The 25,778-nt window shown below is 50.4% G+C and overlaps 1 protein-coding gene and 1 pseudogene across 4 annotated transcripts in view; both read right to left on the bottom strand.

The window, feature by feature from the left end:
• LOC101577219 overlaps nt 1-22,929 on the bottom strand; it is a 26,666-nt pseudogene extending 3,737 nt beyond the window's left edge. The window contains exons 1-3 of the transcript XR_002822525.1: nt 22,821-22,929; nt 21,859-21,937; nt 21,236-21,433 (exon numbers count right to left, since the gene is read on the bottom strand). The product of XR_002822525.1 is annotated as a class I histocompatibility antigen, Gogo-B*0101 alpha chain-like (transcript). The remainder of the gene's footprint in view (nt 1-21,235; nt 21,434-21,858; nt 21,938-22,820) is intronic.
• LOC101582899 (HLA class I histocompatibility antigen, B-38 alpha chain-like) overlaps nt 1-25,778 on the bottom strand; it is a 245,968-nt gene that overhangs the window by 77,840 nt on the left and 142,350 nt on the right. The gene's annotated exons all lie outside the window — the stretch shown is intronic.

Below are 25,778 nucleotides of genomic sequence, written 5' to 3'. Positions count from 1 at the left end.
CGGCCGCTGGGGGCGCCCTCGGCCCGCCCGCTCGCGCTGCCCTGGAGGGCTCTGCGGATGCGGGAGTTCCTGCAAGGGAGTTCAGCGGGGCGCGCTTGGCTTTGCCCGACAGTCTCTGCCTTTTCAGGAATGAATTTACACCTTTGTCTTCAAAGTAGCTAATGACACTGTGGGACTGATCTCTTCTATGTGTTACTGTTTTCTGCTTATTCCCGTTCTGTGTTCCTTTTCCTGTCCTTCAGTGTGCATTTCTTGTGTATTTAATGGAACGTTTCATAAGATTGTCTTCTTAGCATACTCGGTGCATTTCTTTTTATGTTGTTTTGTGGTTGTCCTTGAATTTATAACATACATTCACAAGATCAGTCGAAGTCTGTCTAAGAAACAGTACTATTTCATGAGTTAAGTATATGATGATAAAATACTTTTAAACTCTCCTTGCAGAACCTGTACTGTAACAACATGTAACTCAGTTGTGCTCCAAATTTTCTGATCAAGGAGATTATGGAGCCACCGAGGAATGTGATCGATGATGTATAGTGAGCCTGGGGAGAGTCACATGGAGAGAAAACATTTTCTCAAGCTTTCACGGAGAGCAAATTGGCCAAGCAATGGCCGTGACTCATCCTCATGGCTGACACTGACAAAAGGATGTACAAAGGGCGGTACAGGGCTACAGGATAAATCCTGAGAGTACTTGGCTGACCTTATCAGATACAAAAGTTACAATTCTGGGCATATAGGTCTTGCTATATCTTGGTCTTAACCATCCAGTAGAAAAGTATAAAAAGGAGGTTTATAATATCTAACTCAGCTACCTGCAACATTCCCCTCTCTGAAGAAGTAAGCCAAACTGCCATGAGGGAAGCGTGGTGGATGAGCACTCTAACTTCTTCAGGCTGAAGGGGGTTGTAGGTTTTTTTTGTTTGTTTGTTTTTTTGTGGAACCGGGGATTGAACTCAGGCCCTTACGCTTGCCAGAGAAGCACTTATTCCACTGAGCCATCTCCTCAGCCCCTGTAGTTGTTGATCGGCAGTCAGATACACACTTCAGAGGTTCTATCTAAAGGCCCTCGATAGATAACAGGTATTTTTCTCTTGGGTGGACGTATAGTTTCAAGACTGGAGGAGACAAAGCCAAACAAACAATTAAACATGCATGTGCCAAATAATAATATCAACAGCATGATTATAAATAGTCAAAAATGATTTTCACCAAGTAGACAATCATGACTGCCATACAAATAATAAAAGATAAGGTCTAGGGGACTTCAGCATCTCACATACCATTTGTTTGATATCTTTTGAACAACCATGGAGACATTAACAGAAGAATCGGGAATGTAAAAACCATTTAAAGTTTGTAATTACAAAAAGACATGTTGGAAATTTGTGTAGGTCATTAGCAGAGATCGCTTACATGTGAGGTTTAATCCCTTTTTTATCTTCCATGGCCATTGTGCGTTGTTTCAAACAAATTGGCCTTTTGTCTCAGCAACTCTGTTATTATTGGGGACACATGAACTGTAGGACTTATGGACAACACTGAGTACTTTCTAGTTCGCAAGTGGGGCTACTGGCTGGATAAATACCAACAAATCTGTATGAGCTTCTCTGAAACGTCTAACAGGCTTTCTTTTTCTTCTTTTCTTTTTTTTTTTTCCTGCGGTACTGGGGATTGAACTCATGACCCTGCGCTTGCCAGGCAAGCACTTATTCTACTGAGCTATCTCCCCGACCAGGCTTTCTTTCTTGTATTGGCAGGTAACATGGGTTCCTACAGATTGAGTGGTGAAAACTCATGATCTTATCAATCTGAAACTTTCTCTGATTCCATAATGAACTAGCAGCTTTGGAAATTTTTGCTTGAAATGTTCCTTCTCTCTGTCTGGATCCAGAGAAACATAACTTTTCCCCTGTTTGTGAACTGTCCTTTATTTATTCCTGTAGGCCAACAGCATCACTATTCTCATTTTCCATGTATAATTCCATTCTGTATTCTTTCTACTATGAAACACTTTCTGAGCATTTTCTATCAACTGAGACCAATTCACTCCTGCAAACCCTTCTAATTTCTGCACTTGTGTCAGATACCTGGGACCCACTGAGCAAAGTATAACTTTTTAGTTTTAAGGCCTCCTGCAGGCAGCCCTGCCCAAGGAACATGAAAGCGACTTCCCCTGTAGTGGATTTCCTGACATAGGACTAGACTGATAGAGGAAGCATCTCGAGGCAATCAGCCCCGCCCTAGGAATGAGAATATCACTTCCCTTCTAATGAGGCAGGAAACCTCTGAGAAGACTCGGTTCACCTGGGCTGTGTGAGGTGGACACTCAAAGCCTTCCTATGCCTCTCTAGACAAAATCTGGTGGATCCCAGTGAAAGGAACCTAAAAGTAGTCAAGCATATTCAGTATAGGTTTTACCTGTATGATTACCTGCTTTTGGTATCTTCTAGGAAAGAACAAGTTTTCTGAGAAATTAGAGCATGTATACTCAAAGCATGAGCACTTGAGCTAACAGGTAAAGTTATAGAAACTTTTTGAGGCTAGCAATCATAACTCACTAGCTTTTAGACGCCGTTATACATGGAGTCTGACAGTTTGCTATAAATGCCTCTAGCTTTGCTTAAGAGACATCACACCTGTATTAGCTCCGAGCATGACATACCTGAGTTACATCAGAAATCAATGGGCTAACTTACACACTTATCATGAAATACATAGCATTTAGTCAGATTTAACCGATGTCCCATTCAGGGCCTTGGGTATGGTCCCACTGTAAGCAAGGGGCACTGCCGAAGGGTCTTTCCTTTTGACACTGTGGCTCTGAGTTTTATGTCACAACTACAAGACCTGGCTCTATCTGCGGCCCAAAGCTGTTGGACACTGTGTAGCCAGTGTCCTTAGAACTTTTTTATGCTGATGGGATTTTATCTGTCCTTGAGGATCTGCTTTAACTAGTGAAATACCTTTTTAAGTCTTATACATGAACAATAATATATAATATTTGTAAAAACTAGTCTTAGAATAATTTTGATTAGTCAGCAACCTGAATATCTTTCACCATCTCAGTTACAGCTAAAGCCAGATGTCTTCTAACGTCTGTTTCTATTGAGGTATGATGACTGGAAGGAAAGTCAGGATGGGAGAAGGACGAAGAGACCTGTGCCAATGTCCAGCAATAGGCTGAGTTTCTTTTCCTCCTATAGTCATGATTACTCAGGGCTCCTCCATGGAGACAGCAGGTGGAGGTAACAGTCTGGCCAGAGGGAGGAGGCAGGCCCAGCCCTTCAGTCCTGATGGACCACGTGGGAGGCCGAGTCTGAGCTCTGGGCCTCCACCTCAGAGTGCAGTCTCACTGTTAGTGGCTGCCTTGGCAGTCAGGGCCTGGCTTGCGGGCCTCTGACGGTAGTCCCTCTTATGCTGGCCTGGCTTCTGACAGCAGCGGCAGATGAGCCTCATTGCCATTGAGCTCTTCTTGGAGCCCAGAGAATCAGACTTAAGGTCTGTTTTGAGGCCGCAACAAAGGCAGCCATTTTTGATCTCTTTGCTTTCTCTCCCTGGTTTTCTCCCAGTTCTGATTATTGGAAATTGTTTCTTCAGTGTCCTATAAAATGTCAAGTGAGTTGTCTGGAGCAAAAGCTATCTTTTATAGCTCTCTTCTAATAACTGAAGCTGACTATATAATGAACTTATTCGTAAGAGTAATCTGTCCCTCTATTGAATTGACTTCTCATGAAGTGTGTCTTACCAGTGCCTCTATTAAACACTACAAAGAATGAGAGCATTGTTCATCTTTCTCCTGATAAATAGCTAAAATTTGCAATAACTAGAAGGCTTGGTTTTAATTCTTCGACCTTCAAGAATACATACTTGAAAGAAAACGTCTGTTTTAGTCTCTTTCCTGGCTATTAGGTGACCAGGAGTTTGCCTGCTTGGGCTCCAGTGGGAACTGGTAGTTCCACTGGTTGTCCATCTTTTGACTCTTTACAATTAACAATATAATATTCCTCTACAAATGCAATAGTAGCTTGTAGTGCTGCCCGTATGTCCATAGAAGTGAAAACTTGGTTTAAGATTAACATTACACCTTTCAAGTGAGGCCTCTAAAGACATCGATGTACTTATCAGGGTCATCAAAAGATTTCTGAGATCTGACTTGATCTGTTTGAGGTCACAGAGAAAAATGCACATGAACTTTGGAAGTTCTAAATTGTCTATTTACTTCTTCGAAGGGCATTATCGTTGAAAAGCTTGCATAAACTCGGTAAGGATGGGTGCAGCCTCGTAGTGGCCTGGATTACCGCTGCTTGAGAAGCCCACCCTTTAGAAAGGCAAGCAGAGGAAACCTTACTTTCAGTCATGGTGAGTGAGGCCGAACTGCCCGGTTCTGCTGTTGCTCACATGTACAATCCAAAACTCAAATAACAACAACCTTCTTAATGCAAACAAAATCTGAAAACAGAACATTTCTTACTATTTCGCTTTTATATCATTTTCTATTTATAAAATAGCACTATAATTGGTACTTTCCTCTGTATTTCATTTGGATTGAGCTGCTCTTTTTCAGCACGTAAGGATCAAACGTCTTCCGGTGCTTAATGAAACACTCCAGAGCAGTAAGAGATTTTGAGTGCGAGATAACATGGAATTCAATAGAAATTACCTTTCTGGGCGTCCCCACCTTCTTTCTAATTGATTCCTCCACCCAGGCGTCCCTTGAGTAGCCACTCCAGAGCAGGTGGATGTTCCTTTTGGAGAGAAGGGAGACAAGATCCCACCAGCCTATCCACCCTTCAACTGGTGCACAATTCTTATCTCCTGAAACCTCTCACAAACCCTTCACTTACTCTCATAGAATATATGTAACTTACAATTGATGTGGTGACTGGAATGTCTGCAAAAGGGGGCAGAACTATTGCCTAAAAGGGTCAGTCGAAAGCAGAGCACTTCTCAGGCTACCAAGGTCACTTCAAGGGCTGGAACCCTTGACTGGAGGGATTTGGTCCCGTGCACTAAGCCAAGTCTGCAGACATTTGTTTTCCATGTAATCACCTCGGCCTTAATTACCGTAAGGCTCAGATGTAAATCCTTTCCTCTAATAGCCACTGTAGTGAAAACTATCGTAAGCTGCCTCAGCCTTATTTCTGAAGGAGTGACTCATTAAGTTGTTTCTCTGAAAAGCTCAGGTAGAACCTCTACTTTACTAGCAGAAGGAGAGGAAGAAAGTACAACAGGCAAATGGAGATCTTTCGGTGGTCAGGAGCCAGTTTCCACCAAGGAACCTTCGGGCATGGCCACAACCCCTCAGGTGTTCTCAGTTTCTTTTGGCCCACACAGCCAGAGACGTCTCCAGAAAGGAATCCAGCAGGTTCTCTGGTCAACACTCCATCAGCCACGGGCTTCAGTGGGGATTCCCCAAAGAGCGGCTGGGGAAACCTGCCCTCTGCTTCAAAGAGTGGCAGCTGCTCTAAGAGCATTTGCTAGCTGGCAGAGTAACCGCTGTTTGTCGGAGTTCTATAAGGGATAGTTACAAGCCTGAACAAGATTACCTAGCACTTTATACTAAAGGTTTTAGATTCCACAGCTTATCTCTTATGCACCTAAATGATAACTAGACCTAGGAGAAAAGGTTGAATCCTCCCTCACACGAAACGTGTTTTGGTCACATAAGTGTGCTGCTTTTGGAGATAGCTCCTTCTGGTGTCACCCAGAAGTTGGTTCTCTCCACTATGTCTCAGGCTTAGGCTCTAAAAGGAGACCAGGATGTGGCTTTTATGTGTCCTCCTGGACAGGCATAATTCTTTGTCTCATCTGACCCTGAGACGGGGTGTGTATACGTTTTCTAAAATGACTTCCTTGTCTTTGGCATTAACAAATGCTCATTTTCTAAGGGCTTCACTTAGTTGGAACAGTCTAGAGTTTTCCTAATTTTATATGCCTCTAAAAAGGAGAGTACAGGGGTCGGGGAGATGGCTCAGTGGAATAAGTGCTTTGTTGGCAAGTGCAAGGGTCTGTGTTCAATCCCCGGTTCTGCCAAAAAAAAAAAAAAAAAAGAATAAATAAATTTAAAAAAAAATAAAAAGGAGAGTGCAGGGACCAGGGAGATATCTCAGTAGAATAAGCACTTGCTTGGCAAGCGCAGGGTCCTGAGTTCAATCCCCCATACCACAAGAAAAAAAAAAAGGAGAGTACAAAGAGGTGGGAAACTTAGGAATAAAATCAAAGAAAGGAAACTGAAACAGAGCAGGCCTGACATTTCCTCTAGCATGTAGAGGGGGATCAGAAGCAGTTTGTCTCAGTAATACCTGTCCTCCAAGTCTTTAAGAATGGTTGCCAACCTAATATCATTTAGTTAGCAAAAGGAATCCCGTGTTTCATACACAGGCATGTATATTTTCTAAGTCTGAGCTGGCTAAAAGTCCCATTTTACAGAAGTTTACATAAAATCCATTAGGAAGCTTTATAGCTTTACTCTCTCTAGAGCTATTGTTTAAATTCCAGCAAGGAATATCAGTACATTTAGCAACTAGCTCAAATGCAGCATCTAGAAGTAAAGAATAGTCATAAAATGTCCCATTAAAGAAATATCATGAACTTGTAACATTTCAACATTTTTTTATGTAGATTTACCAACAACACTTGGACCAACATTTTAACTAAACCATATAAGAGACAAAGCATATGAAATTGCAAACAATTTTAACAGAACTGTATGAGACAAAACTGTATGAGGCAAAGCTTGAACAATTATGAGCAATGAGCAAAGACATATCAACATTTGGAGCATAAGAATTTGTTACGTAAGCAAGTCCCAATCCGGAAACTATGAAAGAAAAGCAAACTTGTATCTTCATCCAGTGATCTCGGTGGAACCTCCACATGATACAGGAGAACAACTGATACAGGGACCTCCAAATGATATAGGGAAAAAGGCTTTCCCAGCTTGACCTGGACAAGTTTGTGCTCTCTAAAACCGAAGAATAAATTTTAGGAACAAACGGAGGTTCTGAGCAGAATATATTATTGAGGGAAAGAAAGTTCCTGTCTGAGAGAGGGACGGCGGTGGGGCCTGAGTGGGTGGTTCCCCAGGAAGCTGTCTCTTCCAGGGACTTTCATAGAGGAAAGTCATGTGGTGAGGCAGGTCTAAGGTGGTTGAAAAGACATGGGAACTCGCTTAGGTGGGCATGAGGTGGGACAAAGCTATGGACAGCCAATGAGATTACAATCACCATTGCTCAGGTAAAATTGATTAAGACCAGTACCAAACAGGGAAAGGAGTCATGTAGCAGGTGGGCATGAATGTAGAACAGGACTTTATCAGGTAGCCATCCAGTAGTAGTTGGATTAATGATTCTTCTGTCTCCCTCAGGGTGATGATCAATCTCAGATGCCAATCTTTAGGGAGGTCGGCATTTGTTTGATCTTTGGTCTTTAGATCTGGCCCACTGCGGGAGCATCCGTCCCTCCCAGAGTTGCAAGATATCTTGTCTTCTGTGTTATCTCATTCAAGAGTCTCGCCCTGTCTGACTGTCTATGATATTTCTGTCTAATCTGGCTGCCTGCAACAACACGACACTTCCCGTCCTGTTTCAGAAATGACCTAAGTGGAAAATAGGATCATAACTCGAGCTGCCACTCTGGGCCCATCTGCTGCCATCGCCCAGTGTGTCCTGGACCCAACTCACATTGCAGTGGCGCAAAAGTTATTCACTTTGAAGATCAGCTGGGTCAAATTTTTCACAGTGTTGGAGGACCTGGACTCCTGAGGAGGTTGCTGGAAGTGTTGGGGAGCTTCTCAGGTCTGTCCCATGGCTCATTTTAAGGCCTGGAGGAGAGCAGAGTAGGTGCAGGATGTGACAGAGGGTGTCGCCTGCAGAAAAAGGGGACCTGTGGGTGCACAAGACATCACTTATGACCATCGAGTCCTGGACAGACATCTCTGTTGGCAGTTCTGAAAGCACCGGTGCCTTCTTAGCAATTGCTCCTCACTCAGCCTTAGAACCCTCCGTACCAGCTCTTCCCAGTTCCTTGTCCTTTGGTGTTTCAAGGGAGGAGAAATCGTGAACTGAGTCCTTGCAGTCATGCTGGGCCTGGTGTGAGACAGGATTTGAGCACCTTTGGTACAGTCACCTCCACTGTGCAGCTCAGCGAGGGACCCTCAGCGTGATGGGCAAGGGCTCTGCCTCTGCAGCTCCAGGCTAGTTTTTACTGATGTGGAGTTTTTCTTCATGTTTGATGCTTTTTATTAGGAGCCAAGTCCTCCTAGCAGCAATATCACTCTCACTACAGGAAGATACATTTGCTCAACTTTTATTATTATTATTATTATTATTATTATTATTATTATTATATCTTTTAGCGATAGGATCTCACTGTGCAGTTCAGCCTGGACTTGAACTCACGTGCTGCCCGGCAGGCCTCAGGCTTGCGGGATCCTCCTGCCTCAGCCTGAGTCTGTGTTTACAGCAGGAGCCACCGTGGCAGCGACAGATTCTCTTCGCATTGGAAACGCGGCTCCCGTCTGAGAGCGCAGCCCAGGCCGCAGGCGCCTCCTCGCAGGGCGCACACTGCGCTTGGCTCTGGCGTGTCACTCCTTAGTGTGGCCCCGCAAGGCCTCTGGGTGACGCATCCTCGAATTCTTCTCTGTGTGATGCGCGTCCGCAACCTGCTCAGCAGGCCTGCTGAGGGCTTGGGCTCGTCTTCCAGAGAGCTCCTTGATCTCTCTTCAGTGACAGACAGAGTCACGCCCAGCTCTCCCTGCCTCCCCTCACAGTTGGCCTCTGTAAACCTCTCGAGGGGGTTTTACAGCTGCTTCCCCTAGAGCGTCCCCTCAAGTCAGCTCCTCCAAGGAGCCTTGAGGAGGCATCTGTACTCAGCTTCGTGCTCTTGCATCCCCTTCATGGCTCCCTTCGTAGAGCTTCACACACGTGTAGTTTTATGCTCAGGTGCGGGATTCTGGAATATTTGTTCTCCTCAGCCAAGCGGTGATTAGGCTTTCTCCGTCCCAGCCACTGGGAGAGCAGGGCACCCTCCTCCTAGGGTCACATGCGAAGGAGATGGCTCTAAGCCATCCAAAAAGACATTTATGAAGTGAAGGAGATTTGCAGCTCAACGGAGCAAATGCATTTAGTGTGGCAAGTTCCCTGAGTGGGCGGCCAGGAGCGGTTAGTCAAGAAGAAGCTGCCTTCAGTTTGGTTAGGCTGACGGAAACAGTAACTCTCACGGGGCAAACCGTGTTTGAGCATTTCCCACATTTTAAGTCAAATAATCTCTAAGTCTAAACAGAAGGACCTCCTGACCCAGGCGAGACGGAACTAAGGAGCACCTCAGGAATGATCATCCACGAGAGCACAGCTTCCTTACTGAGAGCAAACGTGATCTGCTTCTGGGGTTTTAGGTGACACCCTGCCAGCTGTTGCGCTTGAACAAGCATCACGTTCGGTCCCTACCCAAGGGGTATCTCGGGTGCAGGGGACATTTCCAGTTTACCCCCAAGGCTGATTTTGATCCCAGAAGCTGACAAGCTGGCTGCACAACCGACACTCCCCGGCTGGGAAGACCAGGCTGGGGCCAGAGGATTATCTGAAGCGATTTTACTATTTTCTGTAGTCTAAAAATCAAGAATAAGAAAAAAAAGCCAGATAACAAGGCCGAGACAACTTTATCCAATAGAATAAACCAAAAGCACCCCAGGAAGTGGGGTGAGGAGGTAAACCCCGTGTAAATACCTGCAATGCCGACTCCCGCGTGCGGACTCCAGGGGCGACAGAGCCCTCCGGGCACCCGCCCCCACTGCCTTAGCGGGCGGTGGGCTGCCTGCCTCCGCACCTCTGTCCTGCGATGCCTCGAGTTTCCAGAGAGGCAAGCGGAGTGCATCTGCTCTCCTAGAGGCCCCTGGAGGTTCTCTGACAGCTTTAGAGGTCCAACTTCTCTAACTGTAAAGCTATTTGTGTCATTTTCTGTGATCACTGTCATTTGTCATCGCAGAACATAATATATGGCGAGAATTACAAAAATTCTGCTACAAGACCGGAACAAGGAAACTGTAGGACAGTCTCCCTTTATGGGATTTTTTTTACACAACCCCACTGCAAACAACTGCACTGACATCAGAATAGATGGATGGCGTTAGTGTTGCAGGCAACTAAGTTAGATAGAAATATTTCAGGCAGTCAGACAGGGCCAGGCACTCCAGCCAGTAGCAAAGAAGACGCGATACCTTACAGCTGTATGAGGGACGGATGCTGCTGCTGTGGCCAGACCTAGAGACCAAAATTCGAACAAATGTTTGCCTCCCTAAGAGTTAGCATGGGATTCTGATCCTCGCCCCGAGGAAGCCTGGAAGAAGCACTAATCCAACTACTGCCGGCTGGCTCCTGGGCAAGGGCCTGCTCTATACTCACGGCCACTCGCTGCCTGCCTCGCTGCCCCATTTGGGCCTGGACTTAATCAGCTTTACCCGAGCAAAGGCGCTTGTAATCTCATTGGTTGACCATACTGTTGTCCCACCTCATGCTCACCTTAGGGGAGTTCCCATCTTCTCCACCTTAGACCCACATGGTTTTGCAGCTTCCTGGGGATTGCCTGCTCGGGGGCCCCTTCCTGTCCCTCTCTCAGACAGGAGCTTTCTTTCTCCCAATAAATACATTCTGCTAATAACCTCCGTTTGTTTTTAAAATTCATTCTTTGGTTTTAGAGCACATGAACTCGTCCAGGGTACCTTTCAGGTCGGGAGTTTATTTTTCCCCTATATCATTTGGAGGTCCCCACATCATTAGGCTCATCAGGAAGGGGAAAAAAAAACAGAACAAAACAAAACACCCCACAATGTACTGTATTGCAAAACAAGATTTTAAAATATTTAATGTTTTTGTTTATTAAACCGGAATCTTCTGAATGCGAGAGAAAGAAGAAAAAGAAGTGAACATTTATCAAGAAAAAAAAAGAGAGAATAAGAAGAGAGAGAGAAAAAAAGGAGAGGTGAATTATTATTGAAATGAGAGGAAAATGAGAAGAAAAAGAGAGGAAAAGAAAAACTGGAGAAGAAATCCTCCACCCAGGACATGTTCTGTGACTGCATAAACAAAGCCCAGCAGCAGAGAAGTCACAGCCTGCTGTCCGTCTGTCCCCTCCTGACCCCACATCTGGGCTGCCCTACACAGGCCCTCCAGCCCCTCTGCCCGTATGTTTCCCTGGGGATTGGCCAAGCTCTCCGGGATTGAAGGAGCACAGCCACCTGGCCAGCCGTGATTGGCCAAGGCTGGACACCTCTGTGATTGACGGACCACTCCCGATTACTACAAGTCCTAGTCCTAGTCTCCTGCTTGGGGTCAGGACAGAGAGAGTACAGATAAGGGACGTGGGCCCAAATGTCTGCTTCCTGGTCTTGCACATGGCCAGGGGGTCCTCTGGCTTCTCCCTCTGGAGACCTTTTCCCTGCCACGCCACATTCATCTGGTCTGCCGGGGCCGGGACACCCACCCCACCAGGAAGAGGGTTCAGACCCCATGACCCACTGTGAAGAGCAGCAGACTTTCACGGCTGTTTAGTGACCTTCACTGACCTCTCCAGGCACTGAACCCCTAGGGTGAGAAGGCTTCTCCAGTGAGAGCTGGAGTCTCAGGCTGAGCGTCCAGAAGGAAGAACCTGATGAGGGTCGGGAGACAGCAAAGTGGAAAGAGACTCCAGGGACACGGGAATGCCCGGCACGGGGCTTCCCGACCTCAGACCTGGGCCTGGCTTCCCGGGCCTCTGCCCTGGCTCCTCTCCTGCACGCAGCCCTCCCAGGTCCCGTCTCATGGCCCAGGCCTTACTGCAGTCTTTTCGGTAGCTGCTCCCAAGGCTGGGCAGCCCGACCCGCGCTCCTCATCCCCTTCACAATTCTCTGAGAAAGCTCCCCTGTTGGATCCGTGGCTCACAGAGTGAGCTTCTGTGGAAAGGAACTAAACAGGAAGCGCTGTCTCTGCAAGCCTGGAGAAGGTGTGCCTGAGAGCCCACATCAAGATCCCCAAAGAAACCAGTTTTGTTGTTAATTAGCTACAGCGAGGAGCATGACTTTGGCAAACTTTCAGTGATCAGAGATTGAAACTGTGAAAGTGGTTTTTCTCGCTTCACCTAGAAATATGTCTCAATGGTAGGGTCAGCCAGACAGCGTAGCAGACAAAGCGCCCGCTTAGGCAAGCACCAGGGCCAGGTTCAGTGCCCGGCGTGCCACAGCAGGCCCGCCGCCCAGGCGCCCTGAGACAGTGATTAAGACTGGGCATAGCGCGCACCCCTGTAATCTGAGCACTTGGAGGCTGAGGACAGGAGGCAGGAGGATCACAAGTTCGATCTGCAGCGAGACCCTGTAGACCATGTACTGAGTATATACATATGATATTGCAGTCGGATGAGCGAAGCTCTATATTTTGTTTTTCTACATAGTTTTCTGACTACTTGTCTTGTCTTCAAATATGATTTTAGCATGCACAGTTTTATAAAATATTGGGTTTCCTTGCAGTATTTTCTTCTTTGTAGCATTTTGCTGGCCCCCACATCAGCTGACCCTTCCATCCCTCATTAGCCTCTGTTACACGGCTCCCACTTTTCATCATTCCCGACTCTTCGCTCATGTTATGGTTCGTGTCTAGGTGTCCCCCAAAGCCTCATGCCGTCATTCGGGCGGACTTCTATAGTTTCTGATTAATTCCTGAGCTACTGCTGGAATTATGGATGTGAGTGCTGCACCGGGCTGGGACAGACAGCCTGAGTGCCGCACGAGGCAGACGGACTTGCTCTCTGCTGTGTGGCTCCTCGCTTCTGCTCTGGACTTCCACCGCTGTGAGCTGCTGCCTCCGCCATGTGCCACTCGGCCTCGGAGCCCGCCAAGCACAGACTGAAACCTCCACAAACTGGGGGCCAAATACATCTTTCCTTCCTTAGTTTGGGTGTCAGGTATGTGTCCCAGCAAGGAGAGAAAAGTAACGAAGACAGGCCAAGACAGTCTCCTTTCTACACTGATCACACTTTAAGATTCTGCATATTGGGGACCATCCGAGGTACATGTGGTGTGAGTCTTGTGTGGTTTATTTAACACGGTGACCTCCAATTTCATTCATTTTCAGCAAATGAAGTAATTTTATTCTCTTTTTGGTCAAATTTCATACTTGCATATCTATGAACTTAGATGATCTTCGTTGCATAGCTCTGAGTTTCGCTACTGTTTTGTAAAGTAATATTCTTAATAGATGAGTCACAATTTATTATTGTAGGTCTCTAATAGGAGCTGTACAGATTTTATTCAGCTCCAATGTGCAAGAATCCGCAGCCCTCAAGCTGCCCAGCACACTGACGGCCTTATCAATCCTTGCGCTGTCCTGTTTTTCTCTTTGCCTTACTGCTCTTATACTGATTAAGAGGTCGTTTTTACACACCAGCATCTACTATATTACACACTAAAAACAAAGAATATCCTCTTAGGCTCTCTAGGTATATTCATTAAAAGTCTATAAAGCACATAAAAGAGTGAACATTGAACTGCTTTAGAATATTTTAAGTTTTCTTTATACTATGTATCTTATCTGTGTTGTAAAATTTTAATTCTCACTTTGAATTGGCCAATCTTTGCCCGTGTTCTGCACGCAGCAGGACGTTGCTGTCTGTTCGCTGTGCAGACTGGCTGTGTGAACCTAGTTAACGCACGCGTTATCTGCGTCCTTGTCTTCTCTCTGGTGCTGGGATCACCTAACAGCTCCTCTCAGAGATTTCAAGAGCGTAATACCCTGTCAGTGATCTACTCCCTGGGCACGAAAGCTCTGGGATTATTTCTCCCTCCTGGAGTTTTGGATTCTTCGACCGGTACCCTCCCAACCCCCACGCCCACATCCAAGTCCTGATGGCCACCATGTTTTAAATCCCTGTTTCTGTGAATTTGACTTTTGTGAGTCCACTTAGAGCGGTGCTAGCTAGCATTAGATTGTGGCAGGATCGCTTCACTTAACCCAGTGTCAGTACTAATGACATGAACTTATTTTTACGATAACCATCCTAACTGGATCAAATGTCGCTGCGGTTTTGCTTTCTATTTTCCTGCTGATTAGTGGTGCTGAGCATACCGTCACACAGTGCAGGGCATTTGCGTGTCTCCCTCTCTGTCCAGCTCCCTCTTCGCCACACTGCACCTGGCTCTCCTCGTCTCCTCCCGCCCTCCTTGTCCCACCCTGCACACTGTCTTTCCTTTCGGGACGTCCTCCTCCTAATGCTCGCAATCCCAGGGACATCCTGGGTGGCTCCGCTGAGTTCCTAGCGTGCGCCCTTCCACGCGGTCCCCAGTGGTCCATCTCCTCGCTGTGTGGAGGACAGTCCCAGGCCCTGAGCCTTGAGTCAGCCCCGCTTTGAAGACCAGCTTCCCGGAAGGCAGTGTGGCAATCTGCCACACCGGGTCAAGGCTTCGTGGGCTTTATTCATAAGTGCTGTCCTTCTTCCTCCTCTCTCCTTCCCTCCCTCCCCCAGCAGCCTCGTGGAACCTTTTCATTTGCCCCGTAGGAGAAACGATCTAGACAACAGGCCTATTTTCCAAATGAACTCTACTGTAGACCCTGTCCTAGGTATTGCTGAGTGGCCACTTTAAGCCACTCTAGAATCACTACACAAAGGACAGGAAGAGGATTGGTTGAGCAGAGCACAGGAAGAATTTACCTACATGAGAAACTGTGGGGCCAGGGATATTGCCCCGCAGCGCAGCCCCTGCCAGCCTAGTGTGAGGTCCTAGGCCCTGAGTTAGAGTCACAGCACCAAGAAATAAATAAATGAGAAAAATGAAGCTATGGAATCCTTCATGAACGCTGATCCTAAAAGCAAGACGCTGATGTTTTCAAAGCTGCGTAAAAGGAGGAAGGACGATGCAGGAAACAGGTCAGTAAGGAGACAGGTCCCCTGTCCTAAAAGCATGTGTGTACAGCAGCCACTTAGGTCTTCTGGGGACCCAGACAGGAAGAACACCTGCCACTGTCAAGAGACAGGGACACACAAAGGAGAATGAGACCACACTCTCGGGGAAGAAAGAGGCCAGGCAAGCAGAATGCTCTACAGAATGTGAGAAGCAGGCAACGGACCGCCGCACACGGGCCTGAGCCTAGGCTAACCTGGCCGTAAGACGCTATCCCTGTCCACGGTCTGGGACACAGCACAAGGCTCTGGTGTCATCGAAGTCCCTGTGATTACAGGTTATGGAGGGACAAGGTTTTACTGCAAGGACCAGGAAACAGGAGCAGAGAGGATGACCCAGCTGAGTAACCATGGCAACGCCAAGCAAGTACCCAGCACTTCCTGGGCGCAGCTCTGCGCACATGCACCTTCTCCTGGCCCCGCTCAGCGGACTGAGCAGCACACAGACACGAGGGAGTGTGCTCAGCGCTCCCACGTGCTTCTGCTCAGACTACAGACAGTACCTTTAACCCAGCAATCGGCAGACCTTATGCCATGAAGTTGAGAAGCACAAATTTATGTTCAGACTTTTCCTCTCCATATGTGTTTGAATTTCAGAGCGATACTAACAGGAGCATGCGCCTCTGAATCGACAGTGGCAATGGCCCAAGATTGCCTTGGGCAGGTCGAGGCCAGCAAATGAGTTTAAGGGCAGAGCAGGAGATGACCTTAGACAGCAGGGGCCCTAAAGTCACCAAGTCCCTGATGCTGAGATGAGGGGTGGGGATGGGGGTGGCCTTGTGCTGCAGGGTGACATCCAGCCTCAGCAACTGCTTGAGGACTATTTAATGGCATGACTTTGGCCAACTTTTGGAGGGCAATTTTGCTGCCTGGTGGTGTTGGCGACAAGGCTGTGTGATAGGTTAGTGGGGGCCAAAACTACAAGGAAGACACTCCCTGGCTTCAAAACAGGGACGTTTCCTTGGGAGGTTGCAAGCTTCCTGTCTGGGTGGGACAAATCCCCAAGGACCCAAAGCAAGATGACATCTGCTGAGGACAGCACAAAGAAAGGCCAGGAGCCAGGCGTGGGAAAGGGCCCTGGCCTGTTTCCTTTGCAAGCCAGCCTTGCTCCTCCTCCTCTTCCCCTTCGTCCTGCAGCTCCCGATCTAGGAAGAGCGCGATGCCCTCTCACCACGCCTCTCATTGGCTAATAGCAGGCCAGCCAGCGGGCCGTTGTCCTTGCCTGGGCTGAGGCACTGACCTCTGGGTCCCGTGAATCTGGAAATTTGTTTTCTTTGTCCCTTGCTGCACCCCTTGAGCAGCAACCAAGGGTGTGATGCCCCCAGTACAATGGAGGGGAGAAGCTGCAGCTCAGCGCACCCTGACAGGACGCAGGCAGCTCAGCCCCCCGCTGCTGAGGCAGAACGTTGAGCAGGACGGGAGTGCGGGTCGCTGCGGGACACAGTGAGCTGATCTGCAGATGCCCCTAACGTGCAGGAGGAAGAGGAACACACGCAGAAGCCGAGTGCAGGAAGCGCATCCGGGAGCCCTGGAGGTGTCAAGGGGACACCTCAACGTGTTCTCACTCAGGCTCACAAAAGGCAGCTCCCTCCGCTACAGCATAGAAGAGCATAAACAACCTGAGGTAGTGGATACGAGTGGCAAAATCCTGAGAAACTCCCCGCTCCCTCAAGGGCTAAACACCAGCGCATGTGTGTAACCCAGGCCGGGCCCTCCGTACACGTGTCTCCCACTCCAGCCCCTACAGGGTCGAACTTTTTCAGGTCACCAAAGATGAACCGGAGCCTGGGCATGGTCACTACCTGGGGTGAGGAACAGAGGCACTCGGAGGCCACGGGACACCTTGGTACAGGCAGAAATGCGGGTGGGGGTCACCGTGGGTGCTGACTGCCCCAGCCAAGGCTCTCGGGAATCAGCCCCACCCGCAGCCCCCACTTACGTGCAGCCTGAGCATAGCTCCCACCTTTACACCTGCGGGAAGAAAAGGCTTGAAATGTCATGGACGCAGCCTCCTCCCAACCGAGCTCTGCAGCCCTGACACTGTCCTAGCGTCCCCACGCTCATCTGTGCACGGACAGACCGCCACCTCCCTGCGTGGCTGGTGGGCAGCTCGGCTCAGCCTCTCCTACCGGCTGTCCGCCGTGTCCCCGGCTCGCGTGTGCCCTGTTTCCCCTTCTGCACTGATGGTGACCCCAACGCCCTCCTTTAGGAGTCTGAACGCTGGCTGTGCTCCTTGGCTTCTCCTTCTCACACTCCAGATTGAGTCCCGGGGAAATGCAGGGGGCGCATGTCCAGAACCCAGGGGCCAGGGCCCCCGCCATGTGCGCTGCTCACCCGCAGGGCAGGGACACGTGCATCCAGAGGGAGCACAGCACCTGGCCCTGAGGGGTGTGCTGCCCGGCTGTCCCTGCCCCTCATGATGCTCCTGTGAGCCCAGCAGCCAGGGACAGCACAGGGCCGCTCCACAGCAGGAGTCCTCCTGTGGCCCTGAGGAGCTCAGCTCTCACCTCAGGCCCCTTCTCACCTGAAGAACAGATGCAAACCTTCCGGCCCCCTCCAGGCCTCAGGATCCTGCTGCACCCCTGACATGTGCTACCTGACAGGACATAGCTGAGTGCTTGCTGTCCCAGGAATACAGGGACAGGACTCGCCCCAGAGCACTGGCCCTGCAGCTCCTGTGCCTGGGAGGAACTCGCCCACAGCCTCACGAGGGTCCCTCGCTTTCCTCAACCTTTCCTCAAACGTCAGCTTCTCAAGGAGGAATGAGGGATGGACTCGCAACCTAGCAAGGCAGCTGTCTCCCTGCCCGAATGCCACTTGCTCACATTTACCTAGACACTTGTCACCTCTGAACACAGCCACTGTCCTCAGTGACTGCTGAGAGCGCACCACCACCCTCTCTCCCCCAGGACACGGCCCGCTCAGTGGCCGTTTCCCTCCTATGACTGCGCCGGGTACAAGAACAGCAGCTGGCCCTTGTGGCCCAGAGCTGCCAGGTGAGTGACGTCACTGAAGAGCACCCCGCTAGTCTCACCACCTTTACTTCTTTCTTCCGCTCTCCAGCTTATCTGAAGCAATTCCGTTTGAAGAGTTTTAGTTACAGCAGTCACAGAAAAAATAAGCACTGGAGCAGTAGTCGGAATGAAAGAATAATCAGGAGCACTGATGTTGTTAATTTTTCTTGAACAGCATCATGGCTTTATTCAAAACACAGCTGTGGCAGGGTGTGCCGGGCCAACCTTCCACTCCAGCACCTGGGAGGCTGAGGCAGGAGGCTTGCCCTGAGCTTGAGATCAGCCTAGGCTATCTGATGAATTCAAGGCCAGCCTGCACTAGAAAGGGAGAGCCTCTGGAGGGGGGCATGCTTAGCCGGCCACTGAGACTGGGCAGGTGGTGAAGGCCTGTAGTCCCTGCTCTTGGGAGGCTGTAAACAGTCGGATCACTTCGAGAGTGATCTAGTAGTGCGACCCTGAACACCCTGCAGACCCCTCCCTAAAATACAAAAAAAAAAAAAAAAAAAAAAAAAGAATCCAAATTTGAATATGAAAATTGGAATCTGAGCAATAATTGAAGGCTGTAGATTTGGCAAGAGTGAAGGCAAACACTGAGCGCAGGGCTGAGAGCAGGAAATGCAGCGCTGGGAATGCAGGAGGAGTAAAGACTGCGGGAACCTTTGTCCCACACTGTGACACTTAGGTGTGTGCTCTTCAGTGCAGGAATCTCTTCTGCAGGAACTCATCCTAAGAGGGCACCGCAATGATCTTAAATATCGGTGTTCAGTGAAATTTCGCATGGTTCCTAAGGCTCCTTTTTTCTATCACTTTTTTGCCTTCTTCTTTTCAAATGCGTTTTAGTGCAGCGTCTCCAGGGTCTCACTGCACAGATCGGACTCCTACTGACCCTCCTGTATCAGCCTCCCCAGCGCTGGGATTACAGGTTCGCTCCCGCACGCGCAGTCTCACTGGCCCTCCCAGTGCTCCCGGGACAGGGCGGCCCGCAGGCTGGGGACGAACCCCGGTCCCCGCGTCTGCCTGAGCAAGCACTTTAGTCCGCTGAGTACCTGGCTGGCCCTTTCTACCACTATTTTGTATTCCTTAAATATATAGAAATGCATGTTCGAGCCCACACTTGGCCGTGGTTTCCAAAGCCAACAGACGGAAACAACGCACAGGCCGGCTCTCCGGCGAGCGCGCAGCCCTGGTGCCCAGAGGCGCGGCCGGCCGCGGGCAGCGCTGGAGACCCGCCTCTGCGCGGCTGGAACCGCCGCGGGCCTCGGCGGGCGGGCGGGCGGGGGCCTCCCAGTGGCTTTGTCGTCAGACGCAGTCTCTTCCGGTTCTCTTCAGTGCTGCAGCAGGGTCGGGACAGCTTCGCCCCTTGGCCGTCTGCACCGGCTGACCTCCTGGCGTCGGGGGTGTCACTTTCCCTGAGACGCTACTTCAGCTTGCTCCTGTTTTCACAGACGGTCCTCTTAGGGCCAGCGAGGGCATGCGGCAGCTTCCCCTTCAAAACAAAGGTGCAGGTTTCTCACTGTATGATCAAAATTCAATTACAAAAACAAAAGGGGGAATCTTACCCCCAATTCGTATATATATTAAATTCTATAAGAGATGGAAGTGCAACAGCAGGTAAGGAATTCAATCAGGTGAAAGAACCAAGCCCAGGAGGGTCCCGTGGGGAGATCTCTCTACTGCACAATGGAGGGACCCATCTGCTCCTCGCCTGGGTAGAGGGTGCGCTCGTGGTGTTCCAGAGAGGGCTGAATGACCCATCTGGGTTCCAGAGCACGCTGTCAGGCTGGACCGTGAACCTAGGTGTGGAGCAGAAGTTAGTAAGGATGAGGCTAGATCTGACCTGAGGTCTATTGCAGGAACTGACCCTGAAGGCCCAGGAGACAGGACCCAAATGGGACACCGCGGTCTGGACAGGTGAGGGAGCCAGCAGAGAGAGCGCAGCTGGGAGTTACCGGTGTTGTTTAAAAAAAAAAATTTATCTAATATATATATATATATATATATATATATATATATGAGTTTATTCCTTCAAATATTTGTGAGTTATTTGCTCAGTGACGAACATAAAAATCTGACTAGTCTATTTGCAATTATAAATTTCAAAGTTGTAATAGAGCTACTATAATTCAATTTGGTTGAAAATATATTTGAGTGCCCCCTGATTTTTGTTATGCCTGCTGGTTTAGTTGTCTGTATGTCCATTCTGTGAACAGCTGTTCCTTTTTATTTGGACTCAACAATTTTTATCTTTCCCTTTTCTTTTTGCATTTTTGGATCATTCATTTTAATACAGTCTGGCTTATAAGCTGAAAAGCACGCAAGCACCTGGGTTACCAGCTCATCTAAGTGATAAGACAGTTGGCTTTCTCACAACTTATTTTTAAAAAAGAATTAAATAAAAATTTCTTCGTGTGGGAAGAGATTATTGGACAGAAGTCCAGTTGGTGCACACAGGCGTTGCCAGCCTTTGCTCCTTGGTAAGGAGCCACCAGTGGTCTCCAGGGTCCTGCGGGAGAAACCCCAATAACTTGGTCGTGGTCAAAAGATGAAGATCTCTAGAGGAAGTACAATAAGGTCTTCTCACAAAGGATGCTTTTAGAACAAAACCAAATCAAGAAACAAAGATTTCCCAGTGTGTACGGCTATTCATGATTGTTGTGTCATTGTGTACTAAATGTATTCACAATTCCAATTGTATAGGTCACACAAAATGTAGAACAAGGATTCCTCAGTGTGTTGAGACTTTTTTCAGATTCAAACCTCTGAATTTGAATGATTGATTAAAAGGGCTCGGGGACCGTGGTTCAATCCCCAGCTCTACATGCCTTACCACACCTGACCTGAAGGCAGCCTGAGCCAGCCAAAGAAAAAGAAAAGAAAAGAAAATTAAATCATAAAGGGTATGCTACGTCAAAATGAAAATTTAAGTTTGCTGCAAAATGTGACCCTGACTGTCATGCTCCAGTGCTGTGTAGGGTTCTGATTTCTAAATTTCTGTGTAAAAATACATAATGTTGTTTGCTAACATCCTGTAGGGATTCAAGTATTAGAATACCCACAGTTGTTAGAGAATCACAGTGTCATTTTGTGTTCTGAAGCAGGTGGTGTTCAGCTGAGACCGCGACACGAAGCTTCCCGCCTCCGTCACCACGTGACCTCACCGTCCTCCCTCCTGCACACTCAGCGACTGAGGTTTGGAGACCAAACACGAGAGACCCTTTAGTGTTCCAGGTAAGTCCCGAGTAGACTTAGCTGACTTGAGAGAGAACACAGCAGCTTATTAACATGGGCCGCACCTTAACTCGGCCTTCAGCGTCCAGCAGAGAAGTGTCACCACGGGGGGCAGGAGACGCTGCGGAGCTGCAGAGGTTTCCTGTCGCTGAGCGCCTCCGACAGCTGCCAGCTCTGCGGCTCCTCCCTGCTGCGCGCTCACCGGGCCGTGCAGGTCGCCCGCTGAGGACGGCCCTGAGGTCCTCGGCCTGCGCCTCGTGAGCCTAAGTGAGTGAGTGCACTCGGGTGGAAAGGGCTCGAAGGCGAGAAGGCTGCCACGAGTCCTGCCCACGCAGCGTCTCCAGCCTCAGCTGAGCGCCGTCACTGACGCCACAGCCCAGAGAGGGGAAGGCGTTGGAGTGCACGGAGCTGGAAGTGGCTCACACGTTGAGGGCGGCAAGACCAGCCCAGGAACGAGGAGCGCTTGGAGCAAGCAGGCTGCCTCAGTCCTGAGAGAACATGTTGCCTGGGACGATCCCAGTCATTACTGAGTGGGCAGCCCTGTGTGTGTGACACTGACTGTACCACATGTATAAATAGACGCCCCCACAGGGGCTGGTCAGTTTCTTTCTTCTCCCCGAAGAACGAGTTCCTTTGTGGTCCCCAAAATGTTGCCAATCTGCTGCGGGTCCTTATGCTCAATTCAAACGGAAATCGTAAGTCCCCAAAGCGCAGCTCTGACAGCGCAGCAGGGTAAGGGATGGCGACCAGCACAGCGCCCTCCTCACCTTAGCAGCAGGAGAGATTGAGGGTTCAGTTTAGTGTGACCCCTGCCTGAGCGTTTACATAGAAGACATCCGGGCCAGGCCCCCTTCCTTCCTGGCCTTGTCTACGTTACCCCATCCCTCGCTCCTGCCCTGCCCTGTCACACTGCACACACATGTAGGAGACGAGGAGGAGCCGGGGTGATCTCAGGGCAGTAAGAGCCAGACCATCTGCCCATGCTTGGCCATACATTCTTGAACTTTCTCTCTTTCCTCCCCCGTGGCCTTCAATCCTTTCTAGAACCCACTTCTCCATCCTGGTCCTCACAGTGCTCTATCCCAGCGCTGGACACCGAGTCTCAGAGGGGCTCTTTCTCTGCTGCTGACCAGTTTGATATCTTCCAGGAGCCCAGCGCACTCTCTCTCTCTGTCTCTCTGTCTCTGTCTCTGTCTCTGTCTCTGTCTCTCTCTCTCTCTCTCTCTCTCTCTCTCTCTCTCTCTCTTTCTCTCTCCCTCCTCTCCTCTCCTCTCCTCTCCTCTCCTCTCCATCCTCTCCTCTCTCTCTCCTCCACCCTCTCTCTCCCCCAGTGTCTCCCTCCACTCCCTCTGATGACAGAGCAGTCACAGGCAGGACACTCTCTCCTGCTAGGAGCAGCAGGGTCTCCAGTCCCAAATCTGTGTTCCGCACCCCGGCTCCGTGTGGGGCTCTCCTCACCTGGGCTCCCACTCGCTTCTCCTCACACTTCGAGCTGCCCACCTGTTCTCTCTCAGGAAGCTTCCAGGGCTCCCTGCTGAAGGCCCACGGTGCTCCCCACGGTGCCCAAGCCGTGCTCTGCTGTCTGTGCCCTGGTTCCCTCCTGGCCCTTCCAGCCTCAGCCCAGCTCCTCCCTGACAACGTCCAGCTCACCTGGGGGTCTCAGGAATGTTCCAGGGTGAGGGGATTCCTGCAGGGGCGGGGCAGACAGGGGAGAGCAGTGGGGGCAGGGCGCCAGGCAGGAGGCGGTGAGTGGGGCCATGGTGACAACAGGGGGAGCACAGCTCGGAGAAAGAGCTCTGCAGCACTCCGGGCTGGACAGGACCACCAGGCTGTGACGGCAGCCTAACCAAGACCTGAGAGGCTGCAGACGGGGTGAGGGCAAAGGGACCAGGACAGCGAGGCTCGCTGGAGGGCTGGGACAGCAGGGTGCAGAGGGCCTGCTGACCGGGAGGACCCAAGAGGAGGCATGGCCGGAGTGCAAAGGGAAGGAGGGCGGAGAGGGAGGGGGCAGCCTGCGGACAGTGGGGGGCTTCAGCATCCCCAACGCCATCCTGGAGCTCGGCCTCCTCTCCACCTCCCCAGCCGCCCCTGGTCCCGAGGCTGACCCCTCCTGGCTCCTCTGTGCTCTGCCCTTCGCCCCAACACGAGGAGCTTTGACAGTGTGGAGGTGAAGGAAGAATTAAAACCACCTGACAGGAAGGCCGGGAAGATGGCTCAGTGGCATAAGTGCTTCCCTGGCAAGTGCAAGGGCCTGAGTTCAATCCCCGGATCCTCGGTTGGGGGGGGGGGGGAATCAATCACTTGACAGGTGTGGGGGAGAAAGGAAAGCAGCAGAGGGAGTCTGGGCTGGTACCCTAACTCAGGTGCCTCACCTCCTTGTCCACCCCACGAGCGCTCACTCTCTCTCTCTGTCCCTCTATCTCTGTCTCTCTCACACACAGACACACACGCACACACGCACTCACACACCCCAGCACACACAGCTGCAGTTCCTGCCCCTCCAGTGGCTGTGTAGACTCATGATCTTTGGAAACAGAGCCCAGTCCAAGGGCTGCAGGGTGACTTCTCACAGGAGCGCAGGGCCCCTGGGACTTCCGCCAAGCGCTGTCCCCCTCCCTGCTGCCTTTCCACCAGCCCTTCTGTACACCACACAACACAAGTTCATTTGAGGTAAAAGTTTCCACACAATGGATTCTGTTTTCTTTAGTAGTAGAACAATTTTTTTTTTTTTTTTTTAGGGCTGGAGAGATAGTTAGCGCAGTAGAATAAGTAGAATAAGCACCTGCCTGGCAAGTGGAAGGTTGTGAGTTCAATCCCCAGTACCATGAAAAAAAAAAAAAGTTTTCTTCAGTAGACTCTGACCTATTTTTGTTTTTGTTTTTCCTTTTAGAGACAGGGTCTCACTACACAGTTCAAGCTGGCCTTGAACTCCTGAGGATCCTCCTGCCTCAGCTTCCTGAGTGCTGGGATTACAGGCATGCACCACCACCCTGCCTTGCCCTGAGCACCCTTAAGCTTGCATTGGAGCCAGTGCTGGGATTACCAGGGCTAAAGGGAGGGCAGGCTGGGTGAGCCGAGAAGGAAGTTAAGCAGGCCCAGCTGAGCAGCGATGGCACCGTCCTCCGCTCCTCCTGGGATCACTCTTTGTTCACAGACTGCAGACAGCTGTCCAGGACACAGCCCTAAGTGCAGAGAGGCTCGTGCGTGCAGCAGCCACTGAGGCCTTCTGGGGACCCGACAGGACACACGCCTGCCACCTCAGGCGGGAACACGCAAAGAGCAGGAGAGCAGCCTCCGGGCCAGAGCGAGGCCGGCTCCCCTCTGAGAGACTGAGACGCAGGAAGGACTCGGGGGCCGCCTCCAGCTGCGCCTGCGCTGGCCTGGCCACAGGAAGCCGGCGCTGTCCCCAGGCTGGGACATAGAACAAGGTTCTGGGGTGTCTAAGGCCCTGTGATGTCAGCTCAGGGTGGGACAAGGGTCTACTGTAGGGACGAGGACACAGGAGACGACCCTGCGGGCAGTGACCACGTCAAAGCCCAGCAAGCCCTGCACACTGAGGGAAGGCCTGGGAGCTGCCCTGAGCCTCTGCGCACACACTGCAGGGATCCTCTAGCCAGCCAGCGCCTGCGGTCAGGAGTGGGAAGAAGCGTCCCTCATTCTGACTCTCAGGGGTGCGAATTTCCAGGGTCCTCACAGGAGGAACACGGGCCGTGAGGGAAGAGAGTGTCTGTGACGCAACAGTGACTCAGACACATCCAGCTGGGCCAGGCAACGCGTTTATTAGGGGTCCTTACAGAGCAGGGGACGTGGGGACCCGCAGCACACTGACATCACCGACCCCGTCCCCAACAGCTGAGCAAGTGCTTTGAGGGCCTTAATTAAAACGGCAGCATCCAAGTCAAAGGCAGGAGAGATCCCTGGGAGAGGTGCGTGTTCTCCACCCCACCTGCCTCCCCACCAGGACACTGCTGGTGTCCAGGAAGCCCTGGGGGCAGGGAGCTTGGGCTGCGGCTGGTACAGGCTCGGCTGCTGGCAGGAGCCCATGAGGAGAGGGAGGTGCAGCCAGGCCTGGTAGAGCACACTGAATCCCAGCACTTGGGAGGCTGAGGCAGGAGGACCACTGAGTTCAAAGCCAGCCTTGCTATAGAGTGAGTTCAAAGAAAAGAAAGAACAAAAAGATGGACGACTGTGGCCGAGGAGAGGTGGATGGGGGCCCGCAGAGCAGGGAAGGAGCAGCAGCAGCTCAGGGCTCCATGAGGCTGGCTCAGTGGTCCAAAAGCACAGCCCCGCCGCTGCTGAGACAGGACAGCTGGGCAGGAGGGGACACAGGTCACGGAGGCGACAGGGCGAGCCAATCTCTCCAGGTCCCCATTGGGCCGAAAGGAACGGAGCCCCAGTGTTATGATTTGTGTCTAGTTGTCCCCCCAAAGCCTCATGCAGTCATGGGGTGAGGACTTCTAGAGTTTGTGTTAACTCACGATCCACTGGGATCATGTGTGATCCAACGCTGGGATTATGGGTCTTAGTACTGCTGGGATTACCCATAGGTGGGTAACTACTGGGAAGTACCCATAGGTGTGAGTACTTCTCCTACCCTGGGGCAGGTAA

Source organism: Octodon degus, unplaced genomic scaffold, assembly GCF_000260255.1.
Source record: "Octodon degus isolate 3935 unplaced genomic scaffold, OctDeg1.0 scaffold00005, whole genome shotgun sequence".
Classification (NCBI taxonomy): Eukaryota; Metazoa; Chordata; class Mammalia; order Rodentia; family Octodontidae; genus Octodon; species Octodon degus.
This window is presented reverse-complemented; position numbering and strand designations above follow the sequence as displayed.